Source organism: Vombatus ursinus, unplaced genomic scaffold (assembly GCF_900497805.2).
Source record: "Vombatus ursinus unplaced genomic scaffold, bare-nosed wombat genome assembly UNPS02014822.1, whole genome shotgun sequence".
NCBI classification, from domain to species: domain Eukaryota; kingdom Metazoa; phylum Chordata; class Mammalia; order Diprotodontia; family Vombatidae; genus Vombatus; species Vombatus ursinus.
Genome location: NW_020954600.1, coordinates 1,390,564 through 1,406,660, shown reverse-complemented (window position 1 = coordinate 1,406,660; position 16,097 = coordinate 1,390,564). Strand labels below are relative to the sequence as shown.

Genomic DNA, 16,097 nt, shown 5'->3' with positions numbered 1-16,097 from the left:
TGTGTGTGTGTGTGTGTGTGTGTGTGTGTGTGTGTGTGTGTGTGTGTTTTCCTGTCAGACCTAGCTGATGTTTGCCAATTCTGACCTAGGATAGCTAAGTCACCCATATTTAAGGGGAGTTAGAGGGAGAGGAGAGGTAAAGTTTTCAAACATTATTCCCCAAAATTCTGGGGAGTTAAGAGAGAGAAGAGCACTGGTTACTACCCAATTTTCTACCACAGGATGCTCCTTACTGCTGCCCTAAAAATATGTCCAATGCTGCAGCCCCCATACATGCAACCATAAGCTGTCACAAAGGCTTTAAAATAAGCAAGTGTTAAATAATATTTCTTTTCAGAAGGAAAATACAGGAAAGACAATTTCTGTCTACAATTAACTCATACCATAGTTAACCAGGAAACAGATGTCTTTACAAATACTTTAGAACAAAAATGAATATATCCCTTCCTTATATAAGCCAGCATTATCATTATTATTATTATAATTATTAATGATGATGATGATGATGACACACAAACGCAAAACAGAGCTTTACTGTCAAAAGCAATTTCAGTAAAAAAAAATTCAGGTCCACAGTCAGAAAGGTAGTGAAAAGCCAACGATAAAAACAAAAGCTATCAATAAAAATTCATTTATTTTAAAAAGAAAGAAAAGCTACGGGGGGGGGGGGGGGGTTGAATGACCAAGAGAATTGGGCAGGTAGGTGCCCAGTGGATAGGGCACTGGCCTCGGAATCAGAAAGACTCATCTTCATGAGTTCAAATGTGGCCTCAGACTTTTACTAGCTGTGTGACCCTGTGCAAATCATTTAACCCTGTTTGCCTCAGTTCCTTAACCGTAAAACAAGCCAAAGAAGGGAATGGCAAACCACTGCAGCATCTTTGCCAAGAAAACCCCAAAATGGGGTCCCAAAGAGTTGGACACAACTGAAAAATGATGGAACAACAACAAAAGGGAACTAGTTGGAGTATGGATAAAGCTCCCTGTTCCAACACTTACCATGTGTGACTCCTTCTGTGTACCACTGGGCAAGGCACTTCACTGTTCTCAATCTTGGTTTCTTTATCTGTGAAGTGGTGATATATGCACTTCACTTAACCTGTCTGCCTTAGTTTTTTCACGTGTAAAATGGGAGTAATAATAGCACTTACCAGGCAAGGTTGTTTGAGAGGACAAAATGAGTTAATGGACACAAAGCTCATTGCAAACTACAAAGTACTATAAAAGGCCAGTTATTATTAACTTCAAAGTACAGCCGCTGACTTTGGCCTTTGAATATCCCAGGTTATTTTTCCTTCTTCTCATGAATTCAGTGTGTGACTCACAATCTCCCTCTCCATCCCAATTCCACCCCTTCTGGTAGAGATTTCAGTACTGATGCCCCATCTCCCAGGTGCTCAAACAGCTCCTTCACTCTACCTCCACTCCCAGTAAGAAGGCTCATACCCTTGATCTTGTCATCAACCACCAGGGCTCCACTTAAATAAATCAATGGTCTGCCAGTCAGTCAATAAACAGTTATTAAGTGCCTGTTCTGTGCCAGCCATGTGCTAAGCAGAAAGGCAAAAGATAGTCCCTAATCTTAAAGAGCTCCCAGTCTAAAAAGGGAGACAACTTAAAACAGTTATGTATAAACAAGCCATAGACAGGATAAAGTGGAAATAATCACCAGAGGGAAGGTACTAGAAGGAAAGGACATCAGAGAAAAGACTACACAATTCCTTTATCCTATCATAAACTCCTATTACTCCATCTCTCCCTGAGCCTAACTCCTCCCTAACCTCATCCTTTGTTCTCACCATCTCTCCAATTCATCCACCCCACAACATTCTCCCAGGTTATCACCTCAGCTCCAGCTCTACTCTCTTCCCTTCTCAATCTTCACCTCTTGGTAAGCAAGGTCACATTGCACTATCCTCTACCCTTGAATCCCTCCCCCCTTTGTCATATCAACTACCATGCCTTGTAAACCTGATCATCCAATTCCTCCACTCGTATGCCTCCTGCTCACAAGCTTCCTGACCTGGGCTGGAGGAAGGTATACAATTGTACTGACAGGAGTCACTAAAAATGGATGGCACCTCATCTCCCCCCAAAATGCAATAAAACCATCCTTTTACTTCTCTTTAATTTATGCTCTATCTCACTCATGATAGCTGTTTAAAACCTGCTCATCTCTCCTTAAGCCTCCCATGGGCACCTCTCAGCTGAGGACCTCACCTCCTACTTGACCAAGAAAACTGAGTTCCCTCTTCCCTCCTTATCTCACAATTCCTTGACATCATCTACCACTATGTCCTTCTTTACTTTAGTCTCTGATGAAGAGAAGGCCTTTGTCATTGCTTACCACCCTCCATGTACACTTGATCCCCTATCCCTCCTTTCCTTTTCCAGCAGACTTCCCCCTCAAGAATCACCTCTTGCTTATCTTTCATCTTTTACTGGTTCTTTCCCTGCTGACCACAAACAAATCCGTGGCTCCCCATCCTTCACACACACACACACACACACACACGCACGCACGCACGCACGCACGCACGCACGCACGCACGCATGCACGCACACACACACATCATTTTCCACCATCCCTTACAGCTATCATCTTCTATCTTTCTTCCTTTTCTCATCCAAACTCCTTGAAAAACATTCAGTTGAAGAACATTCCATTCTTCCACTTCCTCTCTTCAGACTCATTTTAAAACCCTCTGCAATCTGGCTTCTGACTTCATCACTCAGCTGAAACTGCCCAATGACCTCAACTGTCAAATCTGAAATTATTATTATTTTTTTTTTGGCTAGGCAATGGGGTTAAGTGACTTGCCCAGGGTCTCAACTGTCAAATCTAATAGCCTCTTCCCAATCTTCGTCCTTCTGTGCTTCTCTGATTGCCCTCTCCTCACTTGAGTTTTGTGACCCTGCTGTCTCCTGATTCTCTTGCTATCTGTCTGGCCTCTCCTCAGTCTCCTTATCTGTATCTGCATCTATGTTACACTCCCTAGCTGTAGGTGCCCCAGAGGCTCTGTCCTCAGTCCTCTTCTCTCTCTACAATCTCACTTGGTGACCTCATTAGCTCCCATAGCCGATAGTGTCATCTCTATAGGAAGAATCCCAGATTTATATACCAAGATCTAGTCTCTTTCTGGCCTCCAGTCCCACATCAAAAACTATCTATTAGATATTTCAAACTGGATACCCCAAACTCTAAGGAGTGAGAAACCTGCAGCTTTGAGGCCACATGTGGCCTTCTAGGTCCTCAAGTGTGGCCCTTTGACTGAATCCAAACTTCACAGAACAAATCCCCTTAATAAAAGGATTTGTTCTGTAAAACTTGGACTCAGTGAAAAGGCTGCACCCAAGGACCTAGAGGGCCACGTGTGGCCTCCAAGGCTCAGGTTCCCCATCCCTGCCCCAGAGGCATCTCGAACTTAACAAGTCCAAGATAGAACTCCTTATCTTTCCCCCCAAATCTACCCCCTCTTCTCACCTTCCCTATTACTGTTGAGGGCACTATCATCCTTCCTATTACTTAGGCTTGAAACCTCAGCGTCATCCCCAGCTCCTCCTCTGAACTCACCCGACATATGCAATCAATCAGTTGCCAATTCTTGTTTCTGCCTCCATGACATCTTTCAAATATGTCCCTTTCTCTCCATTCATAGTCACTGCTCTGATATGTGGCCCTCACCGTGTCAGGCCTCAAGTATTTATAGTCAATAGGCTTCTAGTTATTCTCTTTGCCTCAAGCCTCTCCCCACTCCAATCCATCCTCCTCAACTCAGGGCTGCCAAACTGATTTTCCTAAAGCATCTATTGTATGTCTGATTCTGTCACCTCCCTCCTGGATAAGCTCTGGCTCCCTACTGCCTCTAGGATCAGATATAAATTTCTATTTAGCATTTAAAGCTTTTTACACCTTGGTCCCTTCCTCTCCTTGCAGTGTTCTCACATATTATTCCCTTCCTTGTACGCTACAATCCCTTTACACAAAGGTACAAATATGTTCTTTCATCTGTACCTCTGCACTAGCGTCCCCCCAAACCGAAACATGCTCTTCCTCCTCTTCTGTGCCTTTTAGAAGCCCTGGTCACCTTGAAGATTCAGTTTCACCTTTTACATAAAGACTTTCCTGGGCCCCTAGCCATGCTGTTACATGGTACTCATTTTGCAACGATTTCATATATATTTATACAAGTACACATTGTCTCCTTTGTTAGTACGTAAGCTTCTCATGGGCAAGGACGGTTTCACATTTGTGTTTGCATGCCCAATGCCTAGCACATTACCTGATACAATATACTGCTTAATAAATGCTTATCACTTCTATGTGCCCACCCCTCACTCCCAGTGTCAATCTCTCACACCAGCTTACTCCCAGCTGTTATTTTCACTGCAACTGCAAATATTTTCTAAGACAATAGTGTCACTAATCCATAAACCAGTATTCCTGTGATTGACTTTGCTTTAAAATGTAACATGTTTTCTTGTATTTTTATCTTGTTAAATAATATCTCCATTACATTTAAGCTGGTCCAGGCTACACTAGGAAGTGCCTGACACCTCTGCTCTAAGTCACAGTTGTCCCTTCATGGTCTTAGTTCACTTTTTTCGGTGGACAAGGCACAGGATGTACAATAGGTGCTCAACGATCCTTTACCAGACTTATCCATTCAAGTCTATTTAGATCCCAACCTAGACTAGAACAGGAATGTTAATTATGTGATATTTGGTAGGCTTTTGTAACAATGTAATTGCTACATAGTTCATACGGGGGCCTGAAGACAGGAAGAGTGGAGTTCCAATCCCAACTCAGACACTTACTAGCCCCGTGACCATTAACTTCTGTTCTCAACTGTCTCCTCAAAATAAGGATAATAATAGCACCTATCTCCCACTGTTGTGAAGATCAAATGAAATAATACTGTAAAGTGCTTAGCACAATGCCTGGCACATAACAGACACAATAAATGATTATCCTCTTCCCCCAAAACATCAAAAAATTCCAGAATCTGTTTCTCTTTTCATACAAAGAATTATAGAGGTGAAAAGACTTTATATGTCATTTTAGTTTAATTCTCTTATTCTATAAGAGAAGGGGAGTATAATTTGCCCAAGGGCACACAGCTAATGAATGGCAAAGCTAGGACTAGAACCCACATCTGATTCCTAACCTTGGGCTCTTTTGGCTATGCCATAGTATATTTTCTTTAAGTTCAACAAGCATACTTTTTCTCATTAGTCCTAGGTTAATTGTCTCTAGGATCACATAACTAAAGTAGCTTAAACAACTTCATCTTATCAAGAAGCATGTTAGATATCCATTCCAAATGGAAAGATTACCTGGTTTTGCTGAGGAAGAAAACACGTCATCTTTTTTTGGGGGGAGGGGGGGAAGAAACATCACCATATATTACACTAAAAAAAAACAAGGTAATAAGTGAGAAAAGCATTTTGCTGCATGTGCAGAAATGTTTCCACATCATTTTGAGCTATGACACAGTTTTCTAGCTGACATTTCTAAAAATTAGTCTCACCATACTGCAGCTCACAACAAGGGCTATTTTTCTCCACAGTTACTCACAAGGGTAGAAGCAGCCTACTTCAAGGTAATTCCCTTGTATCCTCAGTGTCCAGCACAGTGCCTTCTATACAATACACAGGCATAAATACTTGTTCACTGAAAAGGAGGCCAGAGATTTGACCTCTCCATACCCTACAAGTCCATCCAGTATCCTCTTAAAGCAAACTCAAATATCTGTTGATATGATGATATTCTTATTTCCTGATTAACCAAAAAAATACTCTCACTTCTCCTACCACTAAAGTAAGTTAAACCTATGAGACATTTCCTAGAAATACCAATACAAATAGATCCCCCCGGGTCAGTTTCTCAATGACCTACTTTGTACCAAAACTATGTGTCAATACTAAGACAAATTTCTTCTAGGATGTCTTAAGACAAACACTAAGAATGAGGTCCCACCACAGAAGGCTGACTACAAGATAATTACTTTTTTAGCCATAGCAAATCATGAAGCCCATCTACTAAGATAATATAGTAGGACTGCAATCTGCCTTCATGATGGAACTACTCACACCAATGAATTCATGATCTTTACAAAAAATGAAGAAACATGAAGCAGATGAATTAATGTTGTTTTAAGAACTTTAACTTTGGCATTTCCTGAACTGAGAATTTAAGCTGGCACCCTTCATGAGTGTTTTATTTCCATGTACTACACCAGCTGGGTTTGGTGTTCAGCCGTGCTTTATTACCCCATCTTTTAACCTTCAGTTTCTCCAGGCTCCAAAACTCCAAAACATCTAAGTATCCCTTCCCCCAAGCAGTCTCAGACTGGACTAAGCATGGTCATCAAGGATCCATTACCTTAATCTGTTACTGATAATTTGTTCCCATTTATATACATGCAACTGAAACCCAAAACAATTGAACCCATTTTTATAAACTCAAAGATACTCAGTTCCAAAATAAACCCAGCTAATGGCTTTCAACTCATACAATCTATGGTAGCATTCACTGCAGGAAACAGTCTTAGTCCCCATGGTTTAGGAAGGCTCACAACAGTGCTATATTTAGAACCAAGAAAATACTCACCCAAAGCTGGGAGTATTTCCCTATACTTTCACCAAAAGAGTAGGAGCCAAGGAGTCTCAACGCCTCTTATCTTGTATTTTAATGGATGATTTTGACCAACTCACCTATACTCTCAGATTCAGTCTCATCATTTGAAAAAGTGGAAATATATTCACTAACATATATACCACTGGTAAATTAAGCAAGAAGGGAAATCAGAGTGGAAATGAACTTCAAGAGATCATCTAGCCCCTTCACATAAGTCATTTAGCTAGCCACACTTCTACACAAGGCCTCACCTATCTATCCCCAGTTGTCTACCCTTTTCCCAAACCTCTGAAGAAAGCATTTCACAAGCTCCAGCCATTCCAGTATCTCACAACCTCTGTAGTCAGGAAGTAATCTACATATCTTCTGTTGCAATTAAAGACATTCCCTCTTGTCTTCTCCTCAGTGGAAAGAGAACATCTGCTCCCCACCACCTGTGCAATCTCCCTTCCCAGTGATTAAAGTGTTTAGAAAATAGAGGAAGGCCCATTTCCATTTAATGCAGCATCACTCTAAATGAGTTAACCTAAACAGAGAACACAATTAGGAGCCTTCTATTCCCAGTTCCATCACAGGCTTGCCATGAACCCTGTTGGAAGTCAAAACCACTCAGCTTCCCCATCACTAAGACACAAATAAAGAAGGGATATTGGAAGATGTAATAAAGATACCGCCCATATAGTGCATACAGCTTCTCAGTCAAATCATCATCCCAAAACCAAAGTGGGATTATATGTATACTCTCAATTTTCACTCTCAATTTTTGTCCCAAAGTGCCTAATTAGATCCCACGTACCAAGAGCAGTACACAGAAAAATGACAGTAAGTCAAAATGCAATACACCTTCAGACCTAGCAAATACTGTGTTATATGAAAGGCAAAGCTAGAAAAAGTTAAATAAGCATCTTATCTGACTACAGCAAATAATGGGATTATAGAAAGGCAATTTTAAAAAATTAAGATGAAAAAATGAATCCACAACCCATTAATACAAATGGCCAAAGACAAAAACAGTAAAAACAGTACCCAAAATTTTACTTGAGTATCAGATGGCTATCAAGACAAATCTATGAAGACCATTTGAAAGATAACTCTAAAGACAAGATAGAATGAAAAAAGGCAATAAACAGAGAGTAAAGGAATAAGACAGATGAATTCAACATCAACTGAGACTGAAGACAATTACCGTGCCAGCTAAGAGGCCACTTAACTGCATCCTTGTTTTTTTTGGGGGGGGAGAGAGAAGGGGGTTTTCATAACTGTTTCTTCTTTTTTAAAGAACTTGTTCACTCTGTCATGTGTTGGGTTTGTTTCTTTAATTTATCTTGATGTCATTTATTTTTTATATCATCTTAATTTCTGAATCTATCCTTTCCCCATCTTCTGTCCATGGAGGCATCCCTTACAACAGTTATGGCTTCACTGCAAATGGTATGGCAACTTTGGCTGTTACGCTAATATCCTGCCTTCTCTCCCTCCCTCCCATCATTTCTTCCCACTACTGTCACCTCCCTTCTGCTGAAGGATCCCATTTGTATCCTGTCTCAACATCAACAAGAGGGGTTATCTGCACCCCATGCTACCCAATGACACCTCCCAAGGCCCAAAAGACAGGACTATCTGGCTACCAAAATCCATTACAAATTTCTGTATAATCCGCCATTCATGCTTGTCTCCTGATTTCTTTCCAATCTTGCAGCTTTCCAAGTTTCTTCTGCCCCTTGAAAATCAATCATTTTATTTTGACCTTAAAGGTTATCAGGACCCCAGGAGATGGGGGAAGGGAGAGGGAGAGGAGAAGAGAAAGAATTTCTTTTAAGTTTTTTTAGATACTTTTAACTTTAAACTCCCACTTATCTCCCCCCCCCTTCAATAACATCTCTTCATGGAGTTATTCAAAGAGTGAAGGGGGCTGTTCTTGTCTTTGGGAAAAGATCTTGTCAAATTTCCACCTGTGCCAAGTAGGAAGAAGCATTCCTACCCAACTCTAGAACTTATACATGTTAACCAAACTGACTTTATGAAACTTACTGAGTTAAGACTTAACAGAACTTCAATTGCCTCACACCATAAATGCCTCAACAGAGTGACTTAGGATAATGCATTTGAACACTGCACCAGTTCATTCCACTGATGAAGATACAATGCCTAGGAGTATTATAATTATAGAACTTTGACTTAAGCAGAAAGCTCCATTCAAGATCAAAGTATCATTAAGTACACACTAGGCAACAGAATTATGTTCTGAAATTTCTCTCTAGCTTTCAACCATGACTGCTAGTTATATTCTCTTACATATTCTGGCTTATTCCTTGACACAGATCCAGTTCCATTAAACAGGAATTTATATACCTACTCTGCACCTGATACTCTGCTAGGCCCTGGGAGAGAAAACCAAAACCAAAGCAGTCTGCCCACAAGGAGCCTCCATAGTACTGGGGCGAGGGAGTGCCGAGGGAAACAATATGTCCACAAATGGGCAGTCCATACAAAGTATAACAAAATAATACAAAGTAATTACAGGGTGAGAGCAGTGCCAACAAATGGGGCAATGAGAAAAGGCCTTATGTTGGAGCGGGCACTTGAGCAGAGCCTTGAAGGGAGAGGGCATTCCCACATGAGGGTCAGCCCAGGAAAAGGCCTGGTGACAAGAGATGAAACCCTGTGTAGACAGAACAGAAAGGAGGCCACTGTGATTGAGCCGAGAGTGCACAATGTATAATCAGCCTAGAAAGACAGGCTGGCATCCAATCAGGAAGGGCTTGAAATGCCAGAGAAGGCCCATTATTCTGGAGGCCACAGATACCCCCGGAAAGCTTCTTCAGCAGGAGAGGATCTGTATGTCCCACTTTAAAATGGCCTTTTAATAGAAGAAAAATAGGTACTGAAAACTTCCAATCGATGACACTTGGTAATGGGTTTTATCGAGGTACACTAAAGAAACATTATCATCTGCTGTGCCAATGCACCCTAAGGACCACTGGGCTTTTCCACATGACCCAAAGTTAAAACCTCCTTTATGCTTTGTCTCCCCTCACAGAAGGTGAGCTCCTGGACAGCAAGAGCCATCTTGCTTTCCTAGTTATATCCTCAGAGTTTAGTCTAGTGTTTGACACACAATTATGACTTAATAAATGCTCATTCATTCATTTATTCATTCAATGCCTCCATCAAAACACTGAAAATCCTTAAGTTCTGATTCTCATAGCTGGCAAAAACCAATGTCACCACATATATGGCAACAGACACAAAAGACACCATCCTTCTATCCATCTGAAAGAAGGCATGGAGTCAGGATGACAGCAGGCTAATTTCAACTTCCTGAATCATGGCGGGTTAATGCTCCAACTTATTTTTTTTTTTCAGTTGAACCACTGATGCCACAATTGAAGAATGAGCACCCTGGGGAAAATCTTCATCTCCCTTTAATATCAAATCTTGTCCTCTCATCCTCAATACTCTCTAACTCTTTTGGTTTTTATGACACTGCTCTCTCCTGGTCCCAATCTAGTCCATCTATTTTACTAGAACATCACCTATAACTGGGTAGGTCTGTCATGAGTCCTCTTCTTTTTTCTCTCTACACTCTCTCTGTGACCTCATCAACTCCCACTACTTTAACACCCTCTTCTATGCAGATGATTCCCAGACCTCTAGAGTCAGCTCTGGTCTCTCTCCTGATCTCCAGTCCAGAATCATCAACTATTTATTGGACATCTCAACACAGATGTCCCCCCAGCATCTCTAACTCAGCATGTCCAAAATGGAATTCCTCATCTTTACTTCCCCAAACCCTCCCCTCTTTCTGTCAAACACACTACTGTCCTTCCAATCTCCCAGGTGCATAGACTCAACATTATCATCCATCTCTTGCTCTCTCAAACCCCTCTCTTTAATCACCTTCCACATCTTGCCATTTTTATCTCTACAATATGATTTGCCTATATGCTTTCCTCTCTACTCAACAGCCCCACCCTAGTTCAGGCCCCAATAGCCTCTTAATAACAGCCTCTTCTTGGATCAGTCTGCCTCAAGTCTTTCCCCATTACAATCCACCACCCTCCGCACAGTTGGCAAAGGGACTTTCCTAAAACACAGATCTCACCGTGTCACTCCACTACTCAATAAAATCCTGTGGCTTTTTATCACTTCTAAGATCAAACAGAAGTTGGGTTTGGTATTCAAAGCTCCTTTCCAGCCTTATTCCCTTATGCCTCTTCTCCCCCTGAGGGTCCAACCAGATTGGCCCACTTATTTCTCCTCACACATCACTCTGTCTCCCACCTCTTTGACATCCACTGGCTGTCCCCCGTGCCTGGAATGCACTCCTTTCTTGTCTCTGCCTCTGAGAATCCCTATTTGCTTTCAGAACTCAACTCAATCTGCATCTTCTGTATGAAGTGCTTCCTGATGTCCTTAGACTCCAAGCTGCCTTGAATCTCTTTTGTGTATGTTTTGCATGTACCTATCTCTGTATATGTTTGTCTCCCCTGGGGAGATATCAAGTCAACAAACATTTATTAAGCACCTCCTATGTGCCAAGCACTGCTGGGGATACAAAGAAAGGCAAAAACTGTCCTTGTTCTCAAGGAGAGCCCCTGTTGGGGAGAGGGGACACACAAACAACCTTGTACAAACTAGGTAAGTACAAGATAAATTGGGAGATAAATTCCAAGGGAAGGCACTAAGATTAAGGAGGACTGGGAAAGACTTCTTACAGAAGGAGGGATTTTAGTTGAAACTTGAAAGAATCCAGGGAAGCCAGGAGGCAGACAATTCCAGGCATGGAACATAGCCAGTGAAAATGCATAGAGATGGGAGACAGTGTCTTGTGACAGTAACAGCAAGGAGACCAGTGTCAATGGATCACTGAGCAGGGGGTGGGAGGTGATTAAGACGTAAAAAAAACTGGAGAGGCAGGAAGGAGCCAGGTTATGAAGGCTTTAAAGGCCAGAGATATTTTTATCCTTGATACTGGAGGCAATAGGGAGCTAAGAGAGTTTACTGAATAAAGGGAAGTCATGGTCAGACCTATCCTTTAGGAAGACACATCTGATAGCTGAGTGGAGGATGGACTGGAGCGAGAACAGATGTAAGGCAGGAGCCTGCTGCAATAGTCTGGGCACAGGGTGATACGGGCCTGAACCACAGCACTAGTACTATCACATGAGAGAAGGGGGGTGTATACCAAGGTAAGATCAACAGGCATTTACAGCACACTGGATGGGGAGGTAAGAGAAAATAAAGATTTGAGGACACCACATGAACCTGGTTCTTTGGAAGGATGGTAGTGCCCATCAGTAATAGGGAAGTTCAGAAGAGGGGAAGGATATGTTGAGCTTAAGATGTTCAGTCCAGAAGTCCACTGAGCAACTGGAAATACAAGACAGTAAGTCTGCAGAGAGGTTAAGGCAGCACATGTAGATTGGAGAATCATCTACATGGAAATGATCATTCAATCTATAGGAGCTGACAGATTACCTTCTACACACATTATCTCATTTGACCTTCACAACAACTCTGGGAGGTAGGTACTATCCTCATTTCCATTTTACAAACAAGGAAACTGAGGTTAAGCAACCTGTCCAAGTCCTAAGGTCCTGAGGCAATCCAGACTCACTCTCAAGCCAGCTCACTATCCATCACACCAGGCAAAAAGGAGTATACTACCAAGAGAGTGAAAAGTTTAGGTTACAATGTTGAATAACTGTCACAGCTAAGAATTTTCCCATCCCTGAAAGTTGGGACAACTGAGAATATCAACATTTTCTCTGACAGAGCAAGTCAGAGAAAATGACTGCTCTGCTAAAGCAGGTCAGGTTACAGATCATGTGACTGGGACTAAGTGGAAAAGGGATGACAAATTCCCCTTGGCCCTCCCCAATCTGCCTTCACCTCCAACCGGCCTTTCCTCACCACCCTAGAATGTGCACTTACTTCTTTTGGCCAACATAAGAGCAGTAAGGGACTTCATGCTTGTTCAACTGTCTCTACTGCTCAGGCCTGCGGACCTCAATGTTGGCAGACCAGAGGCAAGTTCTTTGAAGGGGATGGTGGGCTCTGTCTACACCTACGGTCTACAAGCTCACACACTGCCTTATCCTATTTAACACCAATACTTTCTCACAACCTTACCCTCCATGACTAATACTAACTTTATGGTAAACTGGGTAAAAATATATAAAATGTCTGGAAGAAGGAAATGAAAACTATGCCTCCTAAATCACAGATGATAACATGAGACTACAGTACAATACTCCAACTAGAACAAAAAACATGACAAGAAAGTTTCTGAGTTTGGAAGTGACAATGGGGAGGGGACAAAAAATTACTAGGAACTGAAGAAACTTTGGAATCTTAATTATTAGTTAACCACCTAGGGAAAAAACTGTTCATCTCCCATTCCATAATAACTCTATCAATACTGATGCAACTCCAGAGGAAGAGACCTTCTGAAACATCTCCTCTAGTTACTAGGATGAATAACTGCTATATTAGGATTCCTAAGGATTTCTCATATCATAATGCTCAAAGGAGGCAGGGCTAAAAGAGTCTTCAGAAATCATCTAATCCAGCTCTTTTGTTTTACAGAGAAAGAAATTGAGGCCCAGAGAAGTTAAGTGATTTGAAGAAAGTGGCACAGGTAATAACTAATAAGCAAAACTTGGGCTCAGATCCAAGTATTTCACCTCCAAGGTAGGCTGCTCCTTCTACAGTCATGGAGTATTGAGGCAAAAGGTCCACCCCTGTCACTATCACTGGAACACCTAGACATGTTCAATGTCTGGCTTCAGGGCTGATAAGTTGCATGGAAAATCCCAAATACAGGTAGTATACCCCTAGAACAGCCAAAAGCATGACTTTATTTTTTATATTCAAGGCACTAGCCTCTGTCCCCGACCTGATTCTGAAGCACATTCAAAGCACCCCCCACCTGGAACAATCCCAAACAAAGTCCTCACAAAAGAAGAAAGCCCAAAAGGTCGCAAGCCTTTGCAGAGTAGTCATCAAACCAGTCAACTGCTGAAGGTGCAAAAGGAAACAACAATGTAACCTTAGTTTCAGAGAGAGAAATGTATTTCAACTGTACCAAACAAAAAGTAAATTAAAATCTCACCTTCAATTTCCACAAAAAGCAAGAGAAACAATAATTTTTAAAATATATGTCCTTACAAACTCCAGTTCCTGACTTTCTCCATAACAAGTTTTTTTTGTCCTTATTTCAATAATATCCCTTTGGGCAATGATTTCCTCTAGGAATATAACTGGAATCCCCTAACATTTTCACCCTCTTAGTGACATTCACAATAGCTCTATTTAAGTCTTTGCTCCTCTATGTAGAAAGCAGTTCTCTTTTAACATTCATTAGCCACCAAGGGGATTGCATTTTAGGCAAGGTATAGGCTAGGTACTTACTTTTGCAATACTCTAAGGAACAATCGGGTACTCCCGTTCCTGAACTCTTCCTACACTTCACTTCAGCCACCTATGTCTCCCATTCCAAGAAAATGAAAGTTGCTGGCCCTTCACCTCTGATTTTGGGGCACCGGATGTCCTGGCTAGGAATAAATTTATGACCACATGCTCTTCATTTAGACCTGGCTGAAGACCATAAGAACTTGAAAACTCAAATCTTCTACAAAATCGCATCATGGAAAACTTTAAAGTCATCTAGTGCCTGCTGTCCCTTTTGAGCTTCTCCTGCCTAAAAGAAAATCAGGTTTGTAGACAAAGGCTATCCTATAGACACCAGCATTGTTTTTTAAAGGCATCTTCCTTCTTCCTTAAGACCTCTCTCCTGTTCCTTATACAACTTCCATCCATTGAGTTTACCCAAGGAACGCTTGTTCTACAGAGAAATGAAATGAATTAGGAATATATCACTGATGTCGCTCTAATGAAAAGGAAATGGAGAGGACCATTACAATGGCATGGCCTATAACCACTTGTCCCAGGTATTATACAGGCAATTACTATTAAGATAAAAGTTATACTAACGACTTCTGAGGGCTTCTCAGTCTCTACTATTCTATGCTTGAAAAAAGTCTGTAAGTTGGAAATAAAAGTAGAACAAGTCATTCGATTTCCAGAATGCTAGCTCCTGATTTCAACTTTTTATTGTACATGTGTTTTTTCCATCCCTAGCATATTGCAATGGCTGAGCCACTGACACCAAACCAAATGCTGTTACCAAGAAGGCTCTTCTATTTTCTTTGAAGGCTTCTTGGAAAGCACAGCACCGAAGGCCAAACATCTGCCATAAACTCCCAAAACATTAACTTGTCAGTTCCTGGTCACTTTAAAGAAGCATGCATCGTAAGAGCTGAAAAGGACCCAAGAAATTATCTAACGCCAAAAGCGCACATTTTAACAAATGACACTGAGAAGAGTCTCAGGCCACACAACTAGCTCGTGACAGATGCCACCTAATCTCTAAAACCAACTTCTTTAGCGGAAGCATCAGTAACAGTAACTCAGACTGACACACACAGCCTTCCTCGCAACTCTTTGGGGTAGGGCAAGGTTCAAAAGGGCTGGCCCGGGACCACATGGCTTCAAGCCGGTGCGAGGGAACCTGGTTATTATTGCCATTGTACAAACCAGACCGAGCCTCGTCAAGACCAGACGTGCCGGCCTGGAGAATGGGAGACCCAGGTGCCTCCTTCCTGCCCCTCCCTCTCCAGAAAGCCAGATGACTTGGTGAGGAAGGGGGTGGGTCGGGCGTCGCTGGCCGATGTCACCGGGGCACAAAGAGACACCTCCCCGTTCGAAGGCACGGGAGCTGCCGCCCCCGGACTCCCGGGGTGACCCGGTGACCGGGACGGGGGGGAAAGCACGAGGTGCGGGCGGGCGGCCCTGGCGGGGCGAGCACGCGGCTGCAGGCGGGTGGGGGGCGGCCGGGGCGAAAGCCTGCAGGCCCCGGGCTGCGCCGGAACGCCGGGCCGGCTCGGGCCAGCCCCGCCCTCTCTCTAGGCCTCAGTTTCCCCTAGTGTAAAGGGGCAGCGTTGGGCCTCGACCGTCGCGCAGCCCCCTCCCCTTCCCTCCCTCGACGTTACCAGTGAGAAAACTGAGAGCCAGGCGGGGGAGGGCCAGGGGCACCGCTGCCGGTGCCCCGCCGTCCCGGCCGCCGAGCCCGCCTCAGTTTCCTCGGCCGGGGCCTACCTACCTGCCTCCCTCGGGGAGGGCGGTCGGCGGCGGCGGCGGCGGCGGCGGCGACGGCCGGGCCTGGGCTCGCGCGCCGGCCGGCGGACTGCGGGGGAAGGGAGGGGCGGGCGCGGAGGCGCGCGGGAGGGGGGGGCGCGGCAGGGGGAAGGGGTCTGAGCGCGGGGACGCGGCCGAGCCTTCAACCCTCGTCCGGCCCCGGCCGCCGCCGCCGCCGCCGCCGTCGCCGCCGCCGCCGCTGCTGCTGCCGCTGCTGCTGCTGCGGAGACATCGAGCGAGCAGGCCGCGCAGCCGA

General features: G+C 43.5%; 1 protein-coding gene across 6 annotated transcripts in view; it reads right to left on the bottom strand.

Moving 5' to 3' along the window:
• Positions 1 to 15,851, bottom strand: part of AMBRA1 (autophagy and beclin 1 regulator 1) — a 189,589-nt gene extending 173,738 nt beyond the window's left edge. For all 6 annotated transcript variants that reach the window (XM_027837760.1, XM_027837762.1, XM_027837761.1 and 3 more), the window contains exon 1: positions 15,807 to 15,851. The gene's annotated coding sequence lies outside the window, so the exon portion shown is untranslated. The remainder of the gene's footprint in view (positions 1 to 15,806) is intronic.
• Positions 15,852 to 16,097: the final 246 nt, after the last annotated feature.